Source organism: Canis lupus, chromosome 19, assembly GCF_011100685.1.
Source record: "Canis lupus familiaris isolate Mischka breed German Shepherd chromosome 19, alternate assembly UU_Cfam_GSD_1.0, whole genome shotgun sequence".
Classification (NCBI taxonomy): Eukaryota; Metazoa; Chordata; class Mammalia; order Carnivora; family Canidae; genus Canis; species Canis lupus.
Genome location: NC_049240.1, coordinates 25,853,178 through 25,871,152, shown reverse-complemented (window position 1 = coordinate 25,871,152; position 17,975 = coordinate 25,853,178). Strand labels below are relative to the sequence as shown.

General features: G+C 39.8%; 1 pseudogene; it reads left to right on the top strand.

Moving 5' to 3' along the window:
* Positions 1-17,757, top strand: part of LOC119877293 — a 77,360-nt pseudogene extending 59,603 nt beyond the window's left edge.
* The last annotated feature ends 218 nt before the right edge of the window (positions 17,758-17,975 follow it).

The window sequence follows — 17,975 nt, the reverse complement described above, 5'->3', positions numbered from 1 at the left end:
CTTGGACTCCTTTTCCTATTTTGGACTCTTTTTCTCACTGGGCTCTTTTTCTCAGAGGCCTGGGAGTCCTCTTGGTGGAATCCTGTGCTAGCCTTGTGGAGAAACAATGTGGTCAGAGTGTAACCATTTATTTTACCTTATAATGTAGTTATTTTTCATCTTGGTCCAAGGGGGTGCTTCAGCCTCATCCCGGTGTTCTGGGATCTTCATGTGTCTTGTTTATGGATAGTTGAAAGTTGGTCTTCTTGTGAGGGGAACTGAAGTCAGGAACAACCTACGTCACCATCTTAATAATGTCACCCTCCCTCTTCCTTCTTGGGGACCCAAGTTTCCATGGTATTATTTTCTACATTCTGAAAGAAAAAACAAATTGCTATTTTACATGTAATAGAAATGTAATCTGACCGCCACTTTTCTATGTTTAGCATGACTGTGAAGTTGAGTTTAAAATAGGGTAATAAAGAGGGACTATGAGAAATGATGCTGGAAGGATAAGGAAAGAAATGGAAAAAAAAAAAGGAAGAAAAGATCTATGTCACGTCAGGAAATTTGAAGTCTACCATGTGTGTGAGGAAGAGCCTGTAAAGTTTTTACTCTTGATCAATTTTGAAATAGTTGAGTATTATCTTAAGATAAGAAATCTTAAGAAATCATCAAAGGGTTGACTTCTAATTCCCTCATGAATGTAATGTGACTTTTATTAGATACAGATCTTCTGTAATCTTCATCCTTTTTTTAAAGTAAAATACTAGTAATACATACCAAAATATATTGTTATATATCATCCATCAGGTAATTACATATTGCATACATCTCTCATACGTATTCTTTTCACCTAAAAACAAAAAAAAATTGCTTTATACTATTTCCAGAAAATGCATTTATTTTTAAGAGCATTCTGTATATAACCTGAAAGACAGCTTGATTTCAATGGTGTGCTTTCAGGTATCACATTTGGGCAGGAAAGGAAGCATAGTTGGGACAGACAGAACTCTAAGGGGTCTATCACATGACCTCATTTATATCAATTGTCATTATTGTCTTCACATAGTTTGGGGACTATAGATGACTTATTCAACTGCCTTCAACTTAGAGGCATAAGGAAGTTACATAAAATAAAAAGGTTCGCTTTGTTTTGATTGGAATCACAGTCATCACTTAGCTCTCAAAGAGGAGTATTTACAAATTATGAAGAGCATTTAATTTGTTAATATATGTAAAATACCTCATCCAAATACATGACATACTGTAGACACTTCATAATTTAAAAATAATAGAGGAATAGAAACTTAAGCACAAACAACTTCCAAGGTATAACTTCTAATAATGACCCATTTGCATGTGTGTGCAGGGGGAAGGAGGTTCTATTTCAAATCACCAGCTCAATATGACAGACTCAATATATCAGAGAATATGTTATTAAATAGATTGCTATAAAAAAGGATAAAATTAATTTTACACTACAGCGCTTCTTCTAAACGTGTGTGTTTGCTGGAAGAACTTGGTGTTGCTTTTTGAATAAAAAGTGACTCTTTATTCATAGTATTTGACCAAGTTTACATCCTCAGGGAAATTAAGAAGACTGGTTGCATTTTATCCATATGTAAATTCATGTCACCAGACAGCTGTGTTATCTCCAACAATTTAGCAGGAATATTAGCTTCTGATTAGTTGCATCATCGGGGGTTATTAGAGTAACCACAGTTAAGTTGGTTTGCGGTTTTACTGAAGTCTTACAGAAATTCTTAATGTTAACTTAAGAATACTTAAAAGTCTTCCCTTTCTTACATTTAGGTGTTTTTTTTTAATCCCCATGTGAGTCCTTGTCCATAAATAAATAAACACAATGCTAAACAAAGTTCTAAATGTAAATTCAGTATTATATATTTCTTTGTTATATTTTGGGAGAAAGTTCATAGATCAGTGGTTTTTATTTATCTCAAAGGACAAAGACTATAGTTTTAGATTTTCTTCAAATACTTGCTTTATCACTGAAATGACAAATATCCCCAATGGAAATCTTTATCTTTCCTCTGGCACAATCTGGCCGGGGGAATTGTTAATTTTATTATTTGTTATCATAATATAAAATGTGATTATTGTACCAAATAACTTTACAAATTTTAAAGCTAAATGCAAATATTTGCTATAATTAATATATCATAATTTCCCTGGAAAATAAAACTGATAACAGTACATCAAATCCTCAAAACCATCATAGATTCCTATTCCTGAAATCATCTTCCTTTTTTTCCACCAATCTCTTTCCTTCGTCTTCTCCCTCTACTTAACCTTTCTCTCTCCCTGTCTTTTAAATTTTTTTCCACCTCTCCCAATTTGTCTCCTGCTCTTTCTATCTTTTTCTTCCCATAGTGCCAGGGTTTGGGGATACTGTGATAAATTACACAATCCTTGTCCTCAGGCAGGTCACAAATATATTCTAAAAAATGAAGGAAAATGAACCAGATTTACAACTCAAGCCACCACTGTTGGTGAACTTTTTACCATATGCTGCTGGAAATTTACCCTCCTTATTGAAGACTCTTCACTGTAGAATCTCATCTACTGGGTGATGGTTATGATGAATATTTATTATATTATTCTTTCTATGTGTAAGTCCACTCAAATTTTTTTCAAGAAAGAAAGAAAGAAAGAAAGAAAGAAAGAAAGAAAGAAAGAGAAAGAAAGAAAGAAAGAAAGAAAGAAAGAAAGAAAGAAAGAAAGAAAGAAAGAAAGAAAGAAAGAAAGAAAGAAAGAAAAACAGATGTATATATCATTTTGAAGTGCAGTGGCTGCAGAAACTTGCCATGTTTAGCCTGGAGTAGTTCATACTTAGAGTGGCATTAAAAGTGTTTTTAAACAGGTCATGGGAAGAGAGAGACAACTTGGCCAAATAGAAGTTTTAATATTGAGTGTTTCAACTACATAAAATGATTTGATTTCTAACAGACACATTCAGAGATAGAATGGTCTGTCTGAGGAGTAAGATAATGAGCTTCTTATCATCAACTCAATGACCTGACTTTACAGTAAGTTACTGATGTCAATTCTGTAAAAACATATTCTGATGGGGGGAGAAAAAAGATGAATAAGAGGCTACTTTAAGGTACAAGGACACCATGGAATGCATATGTAGAAATAAATATCCTCATTTTCTCAGGGAACAAGAGCAACTCAATATGCTATGCACCTTATGGAACTTTTTAAATAGGTGACCATATGCCATTATATTAATGGAGAAACTGAGGCTAGAGTGCATGGCAAGATCTGGACGTGAAATCAAGTATAGCTTATTGCAAAACTAATGTCTCCCCCTCTATGTGCCCTATCTCAAGAGTACAGGACACGCCATGATTAAATGGCAGAAAGGACAAGAATGAGCAATGAGAAAACTGTATGAATCCAAAGTAGGCTCTGCTCGATGCATCTACTGAAAGATCAAGAACCTACTGGAGTGTGCAGATGCTGCCCTTAAGAGACCTGCTTTCAAAATTTGGCCCTGATGTATGGTCTTGGATAATTTATTTTTATTTTATCATCTTAAACTTTAGTTTGAAAATTAAAAATTGGTTGTTTTTGGTGTAAAAATAGTGTATAATTACTAAATGGTAACTTTTAGCTCTCATGTTCTTCTTACTACTACAAACATACCTGGTCTTCACCTAGCTGGGAAATTAGGCTCAGGAGCAGTGAGGTATCTAACCAGTTTGTTTCATTCTGGGCTTTAACTATGACACGTTCTTTCTGAAAGCTCCAGTCAAGTCAGTTGCTTAGTGGTAATTTTTTCTAGTATAAAAAGATTGACTGGACTCTCTTGACTTGTTCTTTGTAGCTAAAGAAGTCTAGAGGGAGGTGGCAGCAAGTGCCCTTGCTTTTTCAACTGCAGAAAGAAATGATTTTCTGAAGTGATTTTTTTGTTTAGTTGTTTTGTAAGACAGTAGCAAAGGCTTCACTAGCACATGTTTGTTGGCTTCATGAGAGGGAGAGAGACTGGCATTTTTTATCAAGTTTGACTGGAGGCTGATGTTATTGAGCTACTGGTTTTCATGTGCCTGGTGGTCAGTTCCCACAGTAGGTGCTCATGTTTCTTGCTCAGATAATTACTTAAAACATATTTATGGGAATTAACCAAACTGAATATACTCCGGAGCCCATAGGCTCACGCCAGCACCCCAGGCTGTTCATGGTCAGAGCAGAGCCCATTAGAAGCTGACAAAGGACAGAAGGTGAGCTGGGAACTAGGAAAATGTCATTTAGGCATGAAAATCAAGAAGAACCAAATACTCAAGCCCAAGGCTCCAAATAAATTAGAGTGAAATAATGAAAAACAGGCAACATAGCTCAAGGAAATTGAATCCTCCACTCCCTGCCTGCCTCTGTTTATGTGCCCCACCGGTAATTGACCATTTAGGAGCTGATTTGAGCTTTACAGCTGTCATAACAGTCAAGTGCAGGGCAATCCATCATCCCATTTCAATCTAAGTCAGTAAGGTTCACTTCGGATGCTCCTGATTCAATGCTGCACAAACACAGGCTCTTGTGCCATCCCTGTCCATCCTGCTCTGCTTCTCCCTCATCCTGCAGACCAGGGTCAGCCTAACAAGAGCACAGCCACATGTTGGAAAAAAAAAAAAAAAAAAGGAGCGAAGACTCCAGAGGAATCCAAGTCCATTAACAGATAGTATCTCGGGTGTATGTGTGTGCGTGTGTGTTCAACACAGTAAAAAAGCCTAGACAGATATAAAGATAGTTCATTTGAGCTGCGTGACTCTCTGCTATATTTTATATTGGGATTAACTACTTCCACATCCCTCTTTTCACATCTCTGGTACCCATGAACCTCACATTAGGAAGGTTTTTATTTTTTCAGTGTGTCTCTGAAACTTCTCTAGTTCACAAACTATATGAAAGGAATCAGACTCTTTTAAATATCTGTAGTTGGGTTCGCATGTGATGTTTCTCATTGAAATGCTGTTCCCACTGTTTTATCTTTGCCTGGCTTCTCCCCCATTCCAGAGTCCACATATCACCTCTTCTGGTGACGAGTTACCTGGTACATCCCTCTACCTGCCCTAATCTACACATGCATGCTGGGCAGTGCAGATCACAGCCTTTCTACCTAAATATGATATTGACACTTTTTATAGACTCTGCTCACACCTAGCTACTTTGAGCAGCATCTCAATCTCCAACATACCTAAAACGGATGGTTCACTACCGATCCCTTCCCTCCACACACGCGTCCACTCAGTCTGTCTCAGAATTTATTGCCAACATTCACCCAGGAGAGAAACTTGACCTCATCTTAATTACTTCTTATCCCCCATCCTTTACATACCTCAAGTCCTATCTATTCTAACTCTTTAACACCAACACAGTTCCTCTACTTTTCCATAAACCAATCATCAGTTCCTATGTTCAAGGCATTGTGACTCCTAGGGCATGCCCTGCTGTGCCCTTCTTGCCTCCAGGAAGGTGCTGTCTGGGGATCTTTCTGTGGCACCGTTGCGATACTGTCACCACCAGGCCTTGAAAATGTTAGTTCTGTCTGTGCTTCAGAGGCTCAACCTCCAACATGACTTACCTGGCCTGTTTTAGTTCATCCTGCTTAATTTTTAGGCTCCTCTTTTACTATATCTTTTCAATTCCATAATATACTCCTACAGAAATTATATTTTAAATTTATTAAGTACCTCCCCTTTTTTTAATGTGTCCTAGACCTTTCTGCCTGAAAGATCCTTACCCTTCTTTCCTGACTTGCCCACTCCTTCTCATGTTCCAGGTTTTGTTTTGGAGTCACCCCTCTTAGAAGCCAACCTCAGTTTTCAAAGATTTTTTGTTGCTCATTTTTTGTTTTTGTTTTGCTTTGTCTTTTGGATGATACACAATCTATCCTAACATGATGACATCTGTTCCCCTGTCCTGGCATCCATCACTGCTCAGTGCTTTTGCTTATTTCAAGTTTGTCTTATGACTCTGTCCTGCTTTCTGTAAAGCTGAGGATATGTCTGTATTATTTATTGTTGCAGGAGCCAGCACAAAGACATATTAAGTACTTAATCAATGGATGCTACAATAATTATCCTTTCTTACATTCAATAATTCTGCAAAGCATTATGTCCATTTTACAGGGTGGAAGTCCAAGGCTTAATGAAAGTCAGGATGTTCCCAAGATCAAGTAATTATTAAATGGTGAAGTAGGAATTAAAAGTGAGCTATTTCGGGATCCCTGGGTAGAGCAGCGGTTTGGCACCTGCTTTTGGCCCAGGGCGCGATCCTGGAGACCCGGGATCGAATCCCACGTCGGGCTCCCGGTGCATGGAGCCTGCTTCTCCCTCTGCCTATGTCTCTGCCCCTCTCTCTCTCTCTCTGTGTGACTATCATAAATAAATAAAAATTTAAAAAAAGGAAGGTCTTAATAAATAAATAAATAAATAAATAAATAAATAATAAATAAATGTGAGCTATTTCTGTTCTTAAATTATATGCTTCTATATTACAATAAACTGCCTTTATAATTCATAAAGTGATATAGTATGTGAATAGTGGTGTCATAGGGATATCTATATCATCCGTCAAAGCTGTCATTGTTTTATATGGGAAAGTACTTTGCAGATGTGAGAATTTTAAGGATTTGGGGATACAGGGATTATTCTGGATGGGCCCAAAGTGTGATGATCATTATATCTTAGAGGGAAACAGAGGGAGATTTTACTATGGAAGAGGAAGAAGGGGATGTGTAGGTTAGAATGATGTGAGGAAGGAGTCACAAGCCAAGGAAGGTAGGCAGCTTACAGAAGTTAGAAAAGGCAAGGAGACAGATCTCCCTGCTAGTGCCTTGCCTTTCCCAATAAAACTGATTTTGGACTTCGGACCTCCAGATCTGTCGCAGAATAAATGTTATTTTGGCCTCCATATTTGCAGTAACTTTGCAGCAGCAATAGGAAACTAATAAAGTACATATGAAAAAAAAGCAAGTATACACAATATATATTTGATTATATGTGAAAAGCGTGTATTATCATTAAATTCAACCTCTTGAATGGCCCTCTTCATACCTATGTAATTCAGTTTTAGCTGTATTCGTCAACTAAATGGAAGGCCACACATTTCCCTGGAAAGCATGAATTTAAAAAAAAAATTACTTAAGAGATATTACATTTTAAAAAGAAATTATTTTATGGCTTTCTTCTTATGTTTTTCTAATAATCAAATTTAAAAGGATGGGAAAGTAAAGATAAATCACAGCTTTCAACAAATCATGTGCATTCTTCAACGAGATGACAGAATTATCCCCGGCTATCTCAATACTTGCTTAAGTACAAGTTGTTGCTTGAAGATTGCCGTTGTCCTCCATGCTGAGTTAGGCTTCACATTATACTGTGTAAGGACACCTAGCTAGTAAACTTCAGGTAAAGGGGTGGTGCTATTGTCACCACATCCCCCTGGCACACTCCCACGTTCAGTAAGGTCTGGAGCTGGGGCCAGGGGTCTGCCATTTCCTTCTCGAGGTGGGCACTCATTTCTGGCCAACCTCCTGCATTCCCTACACGCTTCCCCTCATTCATTTTTGTGTGAGAAGTTCCTGATACATCTCTTCATCTCCTAATTACGTCCTTTGCCAATGTCTCAGTTCATCTCTCACTGGATTAATCTTAAGAGCATTCCACCTGCCGCCAATAGCTCCCTATGCCCTGAGAGTAAATGCCAAAGTCCCTCCAGTGACCTGCAAGGCCCCGTATAAATGCGCTGCCTCACACACATTCTGAGTCACACACATGATCTCCTAGCTGGACTTGGAGCCTCCGGGCACACTTCTGCCTCAGGAGGTGTGTGTTTTCTGTTTCTCTTCCTGCATGTTCCTCCCACAGATGTCCACATGGTTCACTGTCTCACCTCCTTCCAGTCTTTCCATAAACATCACTTTATTAGTAAGGCTTTTCTGACAACACAAGCTAAAGTCACAATTCCTTCAAACACTTTCTATCTGCTTCCCTTGCTTCAGTTTTCTCCTTAGCATTTACCACCAGCCAGTTGACAACATAGCACTTAGTCACCTCATGTGTGCGGTCTGCCCTCTCACCGGGATAAGCTCTCTCAAAGCAGGTTTTTCTCTTTGCTGTGTTCAGTGTTGTGGTCTCAGTTCCCTGGACAAGACCTAATAGAGATATATAAAAATTGGTTAAGGAAACAATTTTGTAACCAGCCTGTCTTTACTCTGTCTAATCATCACATAGTATATTTTACCTTTGAAAAAATTCAAACATAATATCAGGTCCTCCATGTTTGAAATTCATTAGTGGTTCTCCACTAAGGAACAAGGTAAAATGCTTATTTTTTTATTTGGATGTACAAGTGACACTGTGATCAGGTCTCAATTCTACCTCCTCATCATGCCTCTCCATCACATGCACAAGAACCGACTACATACTTGTTACAGCTTGTCCCCATTTGCTGTGGCTGGCCCATATTCAGTGCCTGATATGCTCCTTCCCAGTGAGTTTACCTAACAAAGCCTTCCCTCACCTCTCAAATCAGTTTGAACGCTACTCTCCAGAAGATGAGCTGTAGTTGTCTTTAGTATTGACATAGAAAGATCACTCTCAGATCCCAAGGTAATGTATCTGCCTGTGCCTGCCTCTCTCAATAGGTGAAACTTCGCTTTAAAGATTAGATTAGATCTTAGTCGGTCAGCAAAATGCTTACATATGTTTAATAAAGAATAATTGTTTGAATTGAATAAGTGAGGAAGGCATTACCTCGATTCTTGGGATTTAGAGCAGTTTATCCACCCCTCCCCCCCAAACTTTTTCATGTCATGGCATACACAGAAATTTTGTATGTACTATCCCAAGAATAAGTAATGGAGGCTGCCCTTGGAGGACGAGACTAGTCTGGGGATGTTAGTTACCCTACACTCAGATCTCTGCCTATCTGAAACTCACGTGAAGCACCACAGATGAGACACTCTGGACTGAGTGACCAAAACCCCAGTAGGAACTAATTTTTATGCCCTCTGTGCCTCACTCTTGCTTAATAAGCTTAGAAATCTTCCCTGTGTTGGATTTCAGGTCTCACAGTTAATAACAAAGCCAGGACTTTCCCCACTCTGCTCTTTCAGCCCGAGCTCTGTGACCCTATTCTTTCCAATGACCCCTCCGACTTAAGGAAATGTGTAGATACAAGTTAGTAACAGTGTAAATGTACTTTTAAACATCATATACATTCGAATAATTTATAGAATATATTTTTAATTATAGTATCCAGACTTAAACAGAAACCTCAGATACTACTGCTGTTTCTTGTCAGCCACTAGATTATGTGGTGGCAAGTGTCTGTAAAGAGTCAAGCATAAGACAGTATAAGAGGACAAGGCAGAGTTTTATCATTATTAAAGAATGAGCCAGAAGTAAATAAAATTGAAAAATGCAAAACAGGTAAGTAATTATTCAACTCTTAAGACATTTAGCCTACACCAATTACAAATATTACATATTTTGGGGGGGATTTATAGTAATCCTTTGTTCAGACAAAATGCAGCCTGATTTTTGTGTGAATTCTGCATGTGGGCTATGGTTGCATTTAACCCTGAATTTTATTTTCACTTACCTTTTATGCCAAGCAAAGGATACTGTTTATTTTGTGTATTCCCTCACATCCAAATGAGAAACGTGACATTTACCAGAAATTTGACTACCTAGACTGAAGGCTATTATGTGCCTCACCCTGCATTTATAAACAACATGAAGTTTTTGGTGTAAAAAAATATATATATATTCCTTACTTCTCCTGATTTCCATATTCCTTCTCCTGATTTCCATATTCCTAAGTATATCAATGAAAAGGAAACCCCCATGTGCTCTAATTACCTACCTACACATGCAGTACTTCATCCTACAGCATCTAAAGAGGTCTCATAAACAAAGATATTAAACTTAATATTATAAAGAACCAACTTTTCCCCCTGGAGCAAGGATTTTACTTTTTAATAGTATTTCATACATTTCACCCAAATCATTGCAAGGAGAACTACATAAAAACAAATTTAAAAAGAAGAATTTCTCTGGTGGATACAGATGAGGGGCTCTGAGGCTAGTGTGTTCAGAGTCCTCTTCTCCTATTCTGAGGCACTTTTGTTATATCTTGAAACTCCATGAAGCATGATTGGAAAATCAAATGGCTTTTCTGTGACTCTTGTTCATGGTGGAAAAAATTACAAATATGGGAAGGTAGTGGAGACCCTATATAGCTTTCACAGAATTGCCCACCTGGAGTGATACAGTTGGTTCTGGAAGTTAAAAAGTCAAATGGGGGGATCCCTGGGTGGCTCAGCGGTTTAGCGCCTGCCTTTGGCCCAGGGCGCGATCCTGGAGTCCTGGGATCGAGTCCCGCGGCCGGCTCCCGGCATGGAGCCTGCTTCTCCCTCTGCCTGTGTCAAAAGGAACAAACAGGAGCCATCAGCCTTGGGCAGGGGCCTATAGGTGGTCTGGAGCAAGGAATGCACCTAAGGCAAACTGAGAAACTTCCAGGAACACACAGAAATGGTGCTAAGATGACTCAGGCAGAGAGGAGATGAGAAACAGGAAAATGCAAAGGATACTCAGGAAGGAGGCACAGGTGACCACAGAACAGCACCTTGAGCAGACAAGGGCAGCATGGGGTGGGCCCTTCTGTCAGGAAGAGAGAACAGACTAAACAATAATGAGATTTTATGCTTTCCTAATTCCCTGGAGCTTCCAAAGCTCAGATGTTGCTTTGTTTCCATTGGCTGCTGCACAGGTGTGGGAATTTATGGTACAGAGGAATTGCACCTTAAAAGTGCTTTAAGTTTTAAAAAAATCAGAACAAACAAAAAGCAGAAACAGATTTATAAATACAGAGAACAAACTGATGGCTGTCAGAGGGATAAGGATGGGGGATGAACAAAATGGGTGAAAGGGAGTGAGAGGTGCAGGCTTCTAGCTATAGAATGAGTAAGTCAACAGGATGAAAAGTATAGCATAGGAAATTAGTCAATGATATTACAATCATTATGTGGGGACAAGCTACGCTTGTGGTGGCCATAGTAGAACATATAGAGTTGTCGAGTCACTATGCTGTACACCTGAAACTAATGTAACATTGTATGCCAATTATACTTCGATTATAAATAAGTAAATAAATAATTATGGAAAATTTAAAAGGTAAAGTAACAAATCTCCTTAGAGTCAAAGTAAAAAATCTTAAGAAATATACTGTTTGGGCCATTGGTATACCTTATTAGTGAGCTCAACCAGAGTGATCTATTCCCAATGTTGGACAGACTACTATGTCCTCAATTATGTGTCAGAACAAGTAGCTGACTTGGTCCAGGGCACATGCTCACAATTTCCCCCACTATATAAATTGTTACTTTTATAATTGGTTATTTTATTTGAGGTAGAAATCTTGACTTCCGGGACGCCTGGGTGGCTCAGTGATTGCGCGTCTACCTTTGGCTCAGGGAGTGATCCCCGGTCTGAGGATCAAGTCCCGCATTGGGCTCCCTGTGAGGAGCCTGCTTCTCCCTCTGTCTGCTTCTCGCCTCTGCTTCTCTCTCTGCTTCTCTCTCATGAATAAATAAATAAAATCTTAAAAAAAAGAAATCTTGACTTCAACTCTCACAAACTAGAAACTAAAACATATAAAATTGTACTCTGAAACTGCAAATGAATTTGTTTCCCAAAATTGAAAAATTATCTCACTTTAGGATGGCCCATTATGGTGGATGCCTGTCTCTCTCACTATTGGTAACTATTCATTACAGAGTCAGTTACTTACATGAATCAGTGTATGCTCAGGACATCACAAATGTCACAGTTCCAAACTGAAGTCACAGGTCTGAGAAAGTAGATCATGAGAGACATTCAAAGACAGAGAGAAATTATCCCTGTCAAGAAATTTCTTGGGTGGCATCCACCGGTAAAAGGGATACAGTTATCAAGGCTGGAAAACCAGGCCAGATAAGTGCAGTGTGGGACCATGAGGCCCTACACGCATGTATCTGTGAGAAGTGAGGTGTGAAGGAAAGGTTCTAAATTCAGACCAGGTAACGGCAAGTGATCTAAGTAGGCCAAAGATTGACATAAAAGATGCTTTGGAGGAAGTAGAACAAGTACCAGAGAGAGTATATTAGTGAGTTCCTAGAAAGCAACTTTCCTTCCATTTACAGTTATTTATCCTTCAGTTAAAGAAAATTAAAAAGAAAAGTGGTATTTTGAACCAGACAAATAGAAACAACTTAATAACAACCTAAAGGACAGAGTATTTAAACATTTTCATTACTTATATTTAGCATCAAGGGCTTAAAAATTCTTTGCTGTATATGGATACAGATGCATGATAGATTTATATTTTTATCTATTATCTATAGAAACATATACTTAATTTTGTAAGAATTTTTCAAGTGCTGCTTATTTTCTGAATTTGAATAAACTGATAGTAGCTTAAGGATATTCATCTAATTTTATGAAACATTTTCCTCTGGGTTATGGGAGTCTCTTGGAACTCTGGTTCCAAGAACGGTGCAAGAATGCAGCCAGAGTCACAAAACAAGTACCAGAACTCACAAGTCTCCAGGTTCTCTTTCTGTGTGTCTTTGATGCTTCTGTCTGTAAACCGTTTATGCTCCTCTCTGTCTATAAACCAGCCTTCTCCACTGCTCACTCCCAAGGCAGAAGAGTGTTGTGTTCTATAGTCAGGATTTTTCATGTCTGCTCCATGTGAGAAGCTCAGTCTTCGACTGGACCTTCTTGGTATGGGTTCATATTTCCAGGGAAAGGCTCTTACTCGCTCAATTCAGGTGGGATTTCGCTCCCAACTCTGATAAACAGTGGTATAAATGTGACTGCTGGGCACAACCCAATTAATTGTCTTACAATCTTTAGTTGGTGGTCTAGGGGAAGTAAGTGTCCAGAGAAGGAAAAGCATGAATAAGACCCACACTGCCAAAGGTATGCAGTATAAGGGATACAGAGAATTTTAGAAAGCTGTCACAGAGATTGGCCTTCTTAGCGACTCCCTTCTCACCCAAACAAAGTCTTGTCCAAACTTCTGGAAGGAAGACGGTTAAGTATAATAAGACAGTTTTATGCAAAAATTAAGATATACACAAGAAGTGAGCACAGGGCAGCATTCTTGGTATGGTGATTGTGACAACCAAAGGTATGTGGTTGTGTGTATGTGTGTGTGTGTGTGTGAGAGAAAGAGAGTGTGTGTATGTGTTCACGTATTGAGTGGTGGGAGGCAGCAGCTGTGTACTGGTCCTCAGCCAGGTGACCTCGGTGTGGTAGCAGCATGGTCTACCGCCACATCCTTTGGTAGGAAGTAGCTATAAAGCCTTCATGAGTGACATCAATGAAAGTGACTATTTTACTGGAAGGAGAGATAAGTGTCAGATGCTATACAGCAGCAAAAAGGACATATTCAGGAAGACCTGGAACTAACTCTCAGAGTCTCTGAAATCACTTGAGAGTCTTGGAACATCAGGGGTTTGGAAGGCATGGCCGTTCTGCATCTGCAGGGTGCAGATGACTCCAGATGAAGCTTAGCATGATTTTCCTCTCTGTTCACCTTGAGTCTAAGGAACTGGCTATCATGGCGCATTTCAATTTTCTGATCACTCTTTACTTAATGAGTAACTATCCTTGAGGTACCTAGCCTTTTAGATCTCCTAATTTGCTATTGTTAATTGCTTCTAATCTGAAGCTGAAAAAGACTTTTTTTTTTTTTTTTTTTCTCTGTGACAACAGTGAAGCTGCTTCCATTGTGAAGCCAGGCAGTGCATGGCAATAGAGACTTTGGAGCCTGGGCACAGGATGAGAATTTTACCTGGCAGTAAGCAGAGGTTTTGAACCCAATCCCACATAACAGTGCTGAACTGGAAGGTTCTGGTCTAGCTACACTTTCCCTCTTCCATTTAAGAAAAGCCATCCATTCCTCTGATCCCTAAATTCTACATCTGTAGAGTGACATTGTTTTTACTTTCTGTGTCCTATCCAGGAAGTACATGTTACAATCAAGGGAAATGCTAGGTATGTGGAGGACGCAGTGCCATTGTATTCGGTTACTAATTGGTGGAATTTGTTCTGAGAATCAGATATCCCAAAGCCCCAGCAAATGTTAAATCACTTGCCAGATTTTCATAGAAGAAAGGATCCTATACCAAAACCCACCATTTTTAGGCAAGCCTGATGAAGCTAACATCTTCATTAGCTGAAGGGAAAGGAGAGAGGCCAAGAGGAGAATTCTGGTTGCACACAGCTTTCCAAGGCTTCACTTCTGCTGATTGAATGGAAAGAATCAGGCATAAGATGGAAAAGGGGGAGTTACTGGGTCCCCACTTGTCAGAAAAAAAAAAAGGAAAAAAGCCTAGGGGTTAGCAGCTTAAAAACATAAATAGGTAGGAGGAAGAATTCTTTGAAAGATCCCTAAGGCAGAAAAATAGGAAACCACAGACTGCCATTGGTTGAAGTTTTTTTTTTTAATATTTTATGTATTTATTAATTCATGAGAGACACAGAGAGAGAGAGAGAGAGAGAGAGAGAGGCAGAGACATAGGCAGAGGGAGAAGCAGGCTCCTCATAGAGAGCCCGACTTGGGACTCAATCCTTGGTCCCCAGGATCAGGCCCTGAGCTGAAGGTGGCGCTAAACTGCTAAGCCACCTGGGCTGTCTGAAGTTTTTTTTTTTTTTTTTTTTTTTTTTTAAGATTTTATTTATTTATTCATGAGAGACACACACACAGAGAGGCAGAGACACAGGCAGAGGGAGAAGCAGGCTCCATGCAGGGAGCCTGACGTGAGGACTTGATCCCGGGTCTCCAGGTTCATGCCCTGGACTGAAGGCGGTATTAAACTGCTGAGCCACCCGGGCTGCCCAAAGATTTTTATCCCAACAAACAAAATTGCTAGGAAGCCTCTGCATGGTTGGAAGGACTAGAGTCTTCAGTGAGGAATATTTGCCTACTTTTCACCATGAGAAGAACAAGAGCAAAATGATTGAGGAGATCAGGTGCTATTTTATTTATGCTTTTATTCTTTATTTGATGACCCTTGAGAAACATTTGGTGGTAGGACATATATACAGCTAATTTCAAAGGTGTAATTTTGGATAAACTATTTATCCAGCTAAAATATGCAGGCTCCTTTGTCCTTTATAGAGAGGCAAAGTCAGTTCTTCTACACTAATCATGATTTCGTAGCAACTGAGAGTCAACACTCTTACTTTGCAGCATCCTTACTTGGACACCAGTACTCATTCTAAAATATTTCAGAAATGTAAACTAAGATACTAGTGAAAGAACATATTCAATAAGCACTTTGATAATTAAAAAAATAAATCTACAGAGATGTGATAGTTAATTCTACAATGGACTATAAAAATAATGATAATAGTAATATTCAATGACATTTGTGGAACAACTGTTTGGTACTGACTTGTAATGTTTTTTATATCACTGTATTCAATTCCTTTAGAAATCTATGAACTAGATAACCAATTATTTCCCTTTCTTAGATACAGGAATTGAGATGTTAAAAATTTGGCTCAAGGCAACACTACCAGGAAATCATGTGGTAGAGACCCATCTCACACTTTGGTCTGTCTGACCCCACAGGCACAAGGCTTTACTCACTGTCTGACAATGGGCTGAGAGCACAGGAATCCCTACATAGTTAGCCTCAGGCCTACACCAAATTCTAAATTCCATTTAAATTTCACTTTGGATCTATTGACTTTCCACCGTAAGGCCAGCTATTTGCCATCAACAATTGCTAACTGTGATTTTCTTCCCACACTAAAAATTCCCTAGCTGAGGTTAAGTAACTGCCATCAGTAAGTGGAAAGTTTGGTCAGGAGATGGCTGCAATTCTTTTTTTGGTTATATCCAAAAAATATATCCTGATACCCTTTGGTATCAGAGCGTGTAAATCAAGGGAAGGCATCAGAAAGGGAGACAGAACGTAAAGACTGCTAACTATGGGAAACGAACTAGGGGTGGTGGAAGGGGAGAAGGGCGGGGGGTGGGAGTGAATGGGTGACAGGCACGGGGGGTTATTCTGTATGTTAGTAAATTGAACACCAATAAAAAATAAATTTAAAAAAAATCAAGGGAAGGCAATACTGAAAAAGACTTATTCTCCACTGCTTGTGAATTACTCTGCTACCACCTTTCTGAAGAAATCAAAGACTTATCACATAGAAGACTCAAAAGTCATTTTTTTTTTTATTTCTGAGTCCTATTGCAAATATTAATGTGCTGCTTTGCCTTCCTGCTGGGTTGAACAGGAATGATGGCAAATGAAGAGAAAATCACTGATGTTCTCTAGCTGGCAGGGGTTTCTCTGTACACTGACTCTTTTAGACCATATGCCCATTTATCTGCACCTTTTTTTTTTTTCTCATATCTATTAGGATGATTTACTTCTGTTAGGGAATCTAAGGGAGGAGTGAGCCATAAACTGAGCATTTCTTAAACCACGGCTACAAGCTGAGACTCTGTGGGAATGCTATGTCTACTCATAACGGACTGCAGAGGGGATTGGAGAACTGAGAAGCTGGGATTGGAGAACTGAGAAGCTTAGGAGACGCACACTTACCATAAGCTCACAGCTGGCTGCACATTTGTCCTATCAGGGAAGGGAGAAGATGGCTCTAGAGAGTATTCACGCAGGAGCCTTGCTGGAGGTGCATGGTGTAGTGCTTAAGAACACGGGCTCCTGAGCAAGTCCACCTGAGCAAAACAACAATAATGATAACTGTGTACCAAGACATATGCATGAATAAGTTCAGGTAAAGCCTTTAGAACAGAGTCTGGTACACAATAAGCACTGTATAAGAATTTGCTATAATTATTACAACTACAGACTACCCTTACCATCATTATTAATGATACAGAATGAAATAAAGAAGTAAATATAGATTTATACTTGTATTTTCATACAGAAGTGTGTTTAAGTCATGTTCTCCTGCAACCTTTTTTCTAAAACCCTTTCCCCCGCTGCACCCTGGGGCAAGGAACCTGGCGCCGCTGCAGCAGGGGCCCCTGCCGCCTACCCTGGAGCTCTTCTAGGATGTACTGTCCCCCTACTCCTGGCTGGGCTTCGAGGTCCTGTGCCGGTATAAGAACATCTGGAACATCAACCTGCAGTTGCGCCCAGCCTCATTGCAGGGATCATGAAAGGCAGCAGAAACCAGCTGCCAGCTCTGCTTCCCCGCAAAGCCCAATACCTGAAAAATGACATTAGACTCCGAGGACAGCATGTCCAGGTTCCTATGCAGTTCCCCAAGGATTTCTTCTTTGTGATCCTTGAAAAAGGAAGTTTATCAGCCATGAGATTCCTCACTGCCGTGAACATGAAACACCCAGAGATGCTGGAGGAAGTGTCCAGGGAACTATGGATGTGTGTCTGGTCACGGGATGAAGACATCACAGAACCTCAGAGCATGTTAGCCGCTGCAGAGAAGGCCGGCATGTCTACAGAACAAGCCCAGGGACTTCTGGAAAAGATCGTAACACCAAAGGTGAAAAACAAGCTCAAGGAGAACACTGAGGCATCCGGCAAATATAGGGCCTTTGGGCTGCCAGTCACTGTGGCCCATCTGGATGGCCAAACCCACATGCTATTTGGCTCTGATCGGATGGAGTTGCTGACACACCTGCTGGGAGAGAAGTGGATGGGCCCTGTGCCTGCAGCCATAAACCCCAAACTTTAAGTATAGCCAGGGAAAGCCTATAGGGATGAAAAAGCAGACCATCTGCTTACCCTTCTTCCACTGTGTGACACATCTCTTGGGGCCTGATTTCTCTGTCTGATAGAGGATCCTCCGTGGCCCTGAGAGATGCCATGTAGGGGGCTTCCTGGTGCCCCAAACTCTGCTCTCCTTCAGAATAAACATAATATTTCTGGGGGGAAAAAAAAACAAATCTTTCCCCCTCTATTCATGTACAGATGCATC